Source organism: Emydura macquarii, unplaced genomic scaffold (assembly GCF_026122565.2).
Source record: "Emydura macquarii macquarii isolate MOO-44397 ecotype Brisbane River unplaced genomic scaffold, CSIRO-AGI_Emac_v2 contig_3328, whole genome shotgun sequence".
Classification (NCBI taxonomy): Eukaryota; Metazoa; Chordata; order Testudines; family Chelidae; genus Emydura; species Emydura macquarii.
The window spans coordinates 3,867,377-3,875,939 of NW_027133465.1; the positions used below are offsets into that span (position 1 = coordinate 3,867,377).

Sequence of the window (8,563 nt, forward strand, 5' to 3'; positions counted from 1 at the left end):
CAGGCTCCTCAGTTCCTCTCATGGAAGTCCCTCCAAATTCTTCCGGGGGTGGAGGTGAGACTTTAACTTCTCCATGGAAGCAGCAGTGGATCTAGCTCCCAGAACCTGGGAGATTCCCTTAGATCTGTGCAGATCACTGATGGTCTACCAGAGGTCAGGACTATCCCCTCACTGGCTCTAGGGCTTTCCCATACCTCCTAGGGAATATGGTGGGATTGCACTACAGTAACGGAGTAGAATTTGACACCATATGTTTAATAGGAACATAGAATTGTCATACCAGAGCAAACTAATGGTCCATATAATCCAGTATCTTTGATGATATCCCACTGGCTCTGGCGTGGCCAGAATTAGATGCTTCAGAGGAAGATGCAAGAACCCCCATTATATATAGGGTATAAGTATAGGCAACCCATAGGCTAGTTACTTCTCAATCTGAGGCAGTCAGTGATTGGATATTTATAGAAATACCATAACAACATCCACTGACATAAAATAAGATTAATATTTACAAGGGAGATAAGATCTCACGGTACTAAGCCAATCTGTTTTCATTTCTATTAAGTTCTTGTAACTCGGTCTGTTCTTATTGCCCATTTAAATGACTGATCCAATTTTGAATCCTGCTAAACTCTTGTCTTAAAAAAGGTACTCTGGTAGCAGTGAGTTCCATAGGTTGATCATATGTGGTGTACAACAGAATAATCCGGTTTAAAGGTGTTGCCTTCCATTTTCATTCAATGTCCCCTGGTTCTTACATTCTGAAAGAGAGTCAACATTCCAGAATGAACTTCTAGCGAAACATCGTTTTATTGTGACTATTTTCCTGTTAGGTATATCCCGCACAGAGTTGGCAAAAACACACATATTGCAGCCATCCTTTTGAATCAGAACTCACCTGACCCTGCTTTCTGAATGTCATGAACTTCATGAGATGCAGGAGGACATCGGAGGAAGAGAGATCAGTAGGTTGACGGTAACTGATAAAAGCAGAATGTAAAGTCATTGTTTTGCTCCAGGTTGCCAAGGTAAAAGATTATGGCCAATAAATTCATTAACGTTTGGAAGATGCTCAGGTACTACAGTGATTGGGGCCATATAAATATCTAGATAACAGAATTAGTTTTATATGAATGGAGAGACAGAAATAAACAGATGTACAGAACCATCCTCCTCAGACTATCAATCTAATCTATTTGCCTACAGTACACAATAATATAGTGTTGGAGGGCCATTACCCCAAGCCCTTGGATAAACAAAAGCAGATGATTGAAAGAAGGCAGTCAGTAGGATTTACCTATCAGATGTCCAGCCATGAAGTACCGCAAACAGGTGCCTTTTCAAAGCACACGAGTCACCTTTGTACAAGATATGCTCTGGGTACCCAGGCTGCTGTGAAGATAACACAGTACAGCACCAACTGATCTGCAAAACTAGACAGCATTTTCAGCCTATGCAATCCTGGGCCACACAAATGAACTCAATTAGCTTGGCATTGCAGTTAACCAGAGCTCGATTAACCAAGCCTGTACTGTGTTCAAATTAGCCTAGGCCAACATTTTCAAACCTGCAACTTTCACTCTTGCAGTGCCTTGAATTCAATGGTGTTGAGCAGGAACTTAGTGAAAAATGATCAGAACTTAGAAGCTTCTATTACCGTGTCCCATAGTCAAGATCAAAGGAACACTGCGTTTAAAAGGACAGAAATGTATGGCTGAAATAAATTTCTCTCTTAAACAGCTTTTATTGCCTGTGATAACAGGGGACTGATTTGATGATCCAGGATGTCCCTTTCATTCTTCTTAATTTCATTGTGAAATTAATTGCCACGAACCCAACTCCAATTTTTAAAAAAAAGGTATTGTTGAGTTAATGTTATTAGTTGAGACATCACCGCTAATCCAACGGCCAATGATGGGACACTAGGTTGGGGGTTACCACAGCAAATTCTTTCCCAGGTGTTTGACTGGCATGTCTTGTCCACATGCTGAGGGTCTAACTGATTGCCATATTTGAGGTCCGGAAGGAATTTCCTCCAGGTCAGATTGGCTGAGACCCTGGGTTTTTTTTGCCTTCCTAGCAGCATGGTGCACAGGTCACTGGCAGGTTTAAATTAATGTAAATGGTGGATCTCTGTAACTTGAAGTCTTTAAATCGTGATTTGAGGACTTCAGTAACTCAGCTAGAGGTTAGGGGTCTATTACAGGAGTGTGTGAGTGAGGTTCTCTGGCTTGCAATGTGCAGGAGGTCAGACTAGGTGATCATGATGGTCCTTTCTGGCCTTAAAGTCTATGTGTCTATAATCCAGCAAGGTCAAAATGGTACAACTAATGTAATCTCCTCCTACTTCCAGGCTTTCCTACTGCCCCAGGCATGGTTGTATCTGAGTATTATGGACCAGAAGGGGATATGCTTACTTATGTTGACTAACACTTTACTCCCAAAGTACATCCATTGACTTCAAGGTATGAGAATCAGAATGTGGGGATAGATTATCTGAATGGTGCTCACAGAAATCTGATTTCTTTTGCTTATGTCTTCTGTCCAAAGGCTGGTAGACAGGGTCAGAACTTCATTTCATTCTTCTTGTCCTTTTGTTCTTGCACTCCCTCACTCTGAGAAGAGACAAAGTTTGGCAAGGGAAGCCACTTTCTTCTCCTAACCTTCATGACAGCTGTATGCACAAGTATCTGTGGGTACATCTGCACAGGGGTAAGGGACCCGTGGCATGGCCACAGCTGGCCTGGGTCAGCTGACTCGGGGTCACGGGGCTTGCTCTGTAGGGCTAAAAAAAATCACTGTGTAGATGTTCAGGCTTGCAGAGTCAAACATCTACACAGCGATTTTTCAGCTCCAGAACCCAAGCCCAGAACCCCGAGACAGTTGACCCAGGCCAGCTATTGGTTTTTAATCCCTGTGTAGACATACTCTGCATATGTGTTTCACTTACCTAGGAAGCACCCAATGCATGACACAGACTGAGGTAGGATAAAGATCTAGATGGACCAATGGTTTGCACTGAAGTGTTATCACCACTGCTCCTGCAGATATCAAAACAACAGATTACAAAGGCCAAGGTGACTGATAAAGACTGCAAACTCAAAGCTTGGCTCACGGCTGCAAAGCTGAAAGGTGACCACATTTGCTTTGTATACTTTTGTCTAGTCATCTTTGTGTATTTAATGAGACGGCAGGGTTTTTGCTTTGCAGAGTTCGTATTGGAAAGAACTGTTTGTTTAACGTTACGGTACAATTCAGGGCTTCATGTCACCAGTGTTCCAACTACATTTCAATGTTTGGAACACATTAGGCAAATCCATAAAAGAAATCCAGATTAAGGAAGCAATGCGGAACGGTGCTCATAAATAAGAGCTTTTTGTGGTATAGACGTTCAGGCTTAGGCTGTATCCTGGGCTCAGGGACTCTCCTCCCTTGTGGGGACAAATCTCAGGATTGGTCTACACTGCAATGTAAAGCCCTGTTGTTCATGGTGCAGGGTGCGAAAACTTGACTATCCAGAGGAAAAAAGTTGGCCCCTGGGATACTTTTGGTGGACCCCCAAAACATGAGTCCATTGAGCTCCGTTTACACTGAAAAGCAATAGGGCTTGAACCCTGGGTCCTGGCTTGACTCAGGCTCGGACCCTCCATTCCCATAGGGTCCTGGGACCAAGCCCTGGCTTAGCACAATTTGTGTGTAGGCAGGAGAGGGGTTTTGAAAGAGGAGTAGATCAAAACACACTAAGGAACTTTTAGAGCAGGGCAGCAGGGTTCACATGGACTGCTAGTACATGGCAGGTTAGTGCGAGGTAGATTTACACCCCAGCTTGCCGTGCACAAACTGTTTGTATAGACAAGCCTTTAAGAACATCCATATCTGTGTCTCAGACCAACCCCATGGTCCAACCGGTCCAGTATGCCGCCTTCCAACAGTGGCCAGCGCCAGACGTATCTGAAGATGTTGAAAAAACCTCCATAATGTGCTAGACTGTTGCTGATTATGCTAACTAGGAGAATTTCTCTGTTTCCTTATCCTCACCCAGTTCTCCCCATTGTTTGCTGTATCCACCTGTTGGTTCTCATCATAGGTTAGGACTGGGAGCTCTTTGGGGTAGGGACTCTTCTTTTTTATTACATATGTATGTACAGGGCTTAGCCCAATGGCACCCCGCTCTCTGAGTGAGGTGCCTAAGTGCTATCACAGTACAAGTCAATAGTAGTAATAATAGCTATGTGACTAACCTGCTCAAAGGGGTATGAAGATGCTAGGAAACCAAAGCGGAGTCTCTTTAGCGTTCAGTCCAGGCAAGGAACCCAATTGGGCTCCAGCACGGTCAATGGAAGTTTTTCTATCACCACGCTTGGACTGTTGGTTTGTGTGTGTCTAAATCTTAAATTCTGTCAGATGACAGGAGGCCTTCCTAAAGTGCTTCCAAAACGAGCAGGTCCCAGACCGATTGATTATTTTGGCCTCGTTCATTAAAGGACTATAATCTCCAGTGCTCCCCACGCAGATGATGATCAGCAGCTTAAACCTCTCAAAGTCAAATCATTATTAAAAAAACCCCATGTGGTATCTCCATAAAAATTCACTTACGTCTCCTCTCAGATGGTCAGCCAACATTACAGCTGATATTTATTTCAGCCCTGACAGCTAATTATATGCTGCAAATGCAGTGAAGGCACATAGTCCAACGTTGCCTTAATGAGATCTCCACAGCAGGGATTCCCAGGGAAAAATACATAAATAAAAGGTGCAGAAAGACAATTGTCTTTCTTAGAAAGCTGTGAATTTTACAGCGAGGCCAGCGTCAGAGTGCTCCAACCTGAACACCAAGAGAGGCATTACAATACAACACAATACATACAATTGCAGTGTTCTTGTGTCATTCACCATTCACTGGGCCTCCTGGGTGTAATACGCCTACGGGTAAATGCCATCAACTCCACAACATTCCTGGCAGGTTGACAGCCCAGGCCTACTCAAGGGAGTTGCCGTTATGCACGTGATCAGCCCCATTTGAGTTAATGGGCCTAATCATGAGGAACCACTAGTTAGTTACATAGGGATTTGCAGAATCAAGTCCTAAATGACTTTATACTATATTGTCATGCCACCTTTCTTGGATACTAGAGTATCATACAATGCAGCTTTAATGATGCAACAAGAGGCTTTACCTGATTTTCACCCCTGATCTCCACTGGGCATAGTGGAGATGACCTACAGAGCTGCAAGTCCATGGCCCAGCTACTCCACCTGACCAGTCCCATCACACCAGAGATGATAACCTGGGATTCTATTCAGTCTCATCCCCCAAAACTGTGGAAGAACCTTGTGATTCTCCAGGTCCATCCTTGTTCTGTTGAAGGACCATGTCCCTTTTAATGTGTTAGTGGGACATTCCAGTCAACCGACTGACAGATTGTTGGGTCATTCATGTTCTGAATGATGCACAATATTGAAAAGAGTCATATCATAGATTTCTAGAGTTGAAGGCCAGAAGGGACTCCTGCAATACCGTGCACTAGATGAACATGTGCTAGTTCATCTAGTCTGACCGCCTGTATATCACAACCCATTACGTTTCACCCAGACCAATAACTTGTGTCTGACTGAAGCATCTCTTCCAGAAAGGCAGCCAGTCTTGATCTGAAGACATCAAGAGATGGACAATCCCCCACTTTCCTTAGTAGTTTGTTCCAATGATTAATCAATCTTACTGTGAATTTTTTTGACCCTATTTCTACTTTGAAATTCTGAGCCTTTTAGTGAGTGACAGAACAACGCTGTACCTCAGTTTACTCAACTGTAAAAAGCTGGGGAATAATTCCTGCTTCACGAGGGTGTTATGGGACCTGAGGTTTGTAAAGCAATTTTGTCTCCGATCCGAGTCTCATGCTGAGCACACTCTTATGAGCAGAAGAAAATGGGACTACTCACATGAAAGTGCTGTTCTGTACCAGGTTTGCAGAACTGGGTCCACAGAGATGGGGAAAATCCTTTGTTTTAAGCTCTGACACATTCCACAAAACCTTAATGCTCTCAAAAGATTCTAACACGTTTGAGGAGTGCAAATCCTCTCCTGTCTCTAATTGAAATGAAGTGTTTTCATTAATTGCAGTCATCTGATGCATTTTAACACAAAGCCGTTTTGACATGTGCCTCCTGACAGCAAGTGCATTCCATGAATTTGAATGGATGTTATTTTCCTTCTATTTCCTTAGACATCCTTAGGCTGCCTTTTCACCACTGTATTTAACCCAGCTGACATGCTTTTGATAAGTCTATTTCTCATATTTAGATAACATTTTCTTTTTGCTCTGGCAGAGTATAAATCCTTTGATTTAGCCTTTATGCCTATGCCATGCTCCTTCAGCCAGGGGAATTCCACTGTGGTTTGATCATCAGCATTGGCACTACCATACAAGCACGACATGCAGCAGAAATGTTAGGATTGGATAAATGTTGGACTGATTGTGTCTGAATGGCTGGGAAAGGGGAAAATCCTGCACCCACAAATTGCTTGGCTCAGCACAATCCCTTTAGCCAGTGCCCTTGATGATGATTATTGCAATATCCTTCTGAATCAAGGACTAATATTGACATTAGCTTTTCTTCCTGTTTATCATGCTGTTACACAAGTTTGGAGAACAACTGCAAACTTTAGAGCATTGCATGATTGCTGACTGTTCTCAGGAAGACATTTCCTCCCATAAGACACTGCACAATTATTCAAGTGGACTGTTTGAGGGTGTGGGGGCAGGGAGAAGGTTACATGCCCCTGAAATATGTAGCATCAGCCAGGGGATTCCTAGGATCTCTTGCTCTGTTACCAACTCATTGTGAGATCTGGAACAAGTGATTTAGCATCTCTGCTGCAGTTCCCCATCTGTAAAATGAGGATAATATATATGCCATAGGGGTGGTGCAAGAATGAATAGATTACAATACAGATGGGCTCAAGTGAGAAAATTCAAATTCCAAACACCACAAAATTCAAGGTTTCTCAATCCAGGATTTAGGTTTGTTCTATTAAGAGGACAGGTCTCCTTTGCAAACTTTGGATCTGATTTCAACCCCACCACTCACCCCGAAATGTTATCTTGTTTTAGGATTTTAGTCGGCAATCATCTCTCATTTGTAGATTATTGGAGGAAAGGCACTGTGTCAGGACAAAGAATTATTCAGACAATGGATTTTATTTAAAATCACCTAAGTTTAACACCCTTTCCTAATTGAAGGGTAATTTGAGATCTTCCTGGAGCGCTCAGCAATGCTAAGGAAGATACGCTCTTTAGAAAATTGCAATTTGCTGTTAATGGGACAAAACCACTCAGGTTTGACAATAGCTACTTAGAAGGCGGAAAGTAATCTGATTTGCAAGAAGCGGTATTTGTATCTATGCTATGCAGCTGTACACATATAATTAGGTTCATTTGGAAATGCTTTTAAAGTATTAGGGCCAAACAGTGAGTCAGTTATTTTGGTGCAAATCTGGAGCAGTTGCACGAAAGCCAATAGAATTATTCCAGCTTTACACTGGTGTCTGAGTGGAGTTTTGCTCTTAATCTATTAATTAGCTCTCTTTCCCACAATAAATGTTTTCAAGGCCCATTATTATGGATTGCACAGATGGATGTGAGGTTGCCCACAATTGTTTCTGCTGTAGAAGCCCTCTTCTCAGACTGCATGTTAATGGACAGCAAGCTGGGCAAATTAATTTTTCCCAAGAAAGCCCCTTACCACTGGAAACCGTGGTTTCTGCCCTGTCTAATTTACCCATCGACAAAGTCAGTTCTACTCACACTGAGTAGTACTTTACTTCATCAGTAGCCCCATTGAAATCAATACCATCAACCACCCCAGAGAAATCAGCAGGACTAACTGCAGAATAAAGGTAGAAATCAACATTAGGAGCAGAATCAGATCCTTCTGTTCTATTTGGGCTTGTGAAGTGTCTCCTGTTGTGGGCGGCGCCGGTGGCTCTCCTTCGCTGTCAATCTCTGAGGGAGGCCACGCCTCCCGGCGCCTCCACCCCGCGGGGAGTCCAAAATAAAGGGGCCGCCTCCTGCCCTTTGCAGGGCGAGCCCCAGTTTCAGGCCCAGCTCTTGCGGAGTGGGGGCGATGGCAAGTCAAACAAATGGGGAAGAGTCTTTGGCCCTTTAGTAGGGCGAGCAGGCAGGTCAAGGCCCCGACCCTGAGGCAGGGCAGGCCAGTAAAGGGGAACAGCCCTTCGTAGGGCGAGTAGGCAGTTCTGAAGTCCTTAGGTAAGGCAGGTGTAACCACAGGAACAGTCTCCAGCCCCTCACAGGGCAAGAAAATAGTCTATGGCCCGGCTCTCAGCAGGGCGGGCAGGCAGCGGGAAAACAGTCTTTAGCCCTCGGCAGGGCGAGGAATAGTCCAAGGTCCGGCCCCCCGGCAGGGCAGGCAGCCAATGGGGAAAATAGTCTCTAGCCCCCCAGGGGGCGAGCAAGCAGTCCCAAAGTCCTGGCCCTGGGGCAGGCCGGGGCAGACAGCGGGAAACAGGCTCTGGCCCTCAGTGGGCGATCACCCCTAGGTCGGG

At 44.3% G+C, this 8,563-nt stretch overlaps 1 long non-coding RNA gene across 1 annotated transcript; it reads right to left on the bottom strand.

Moving 5' to 3' along the window:
• Window positions 1–303: 303 nt before the first annotated feature.
• LOC137143454 (uncharacterized) lies at window positions 304–3,044 on the bottom strand. The gene is made up of 3 exons (XR_010917163.1): window positions 2,951–3,044; window positions 899–980; window positions 304–761 (listed from the first exon to the last, which is right to left on the bottom strand). It is a non-coding gene; the product is annotated as an uncharacterized lncRNA (long non-coding RNA).
• Between the last annotated feature and the right edge of the window lie 5,519 nt (window positions 3,045–8,563).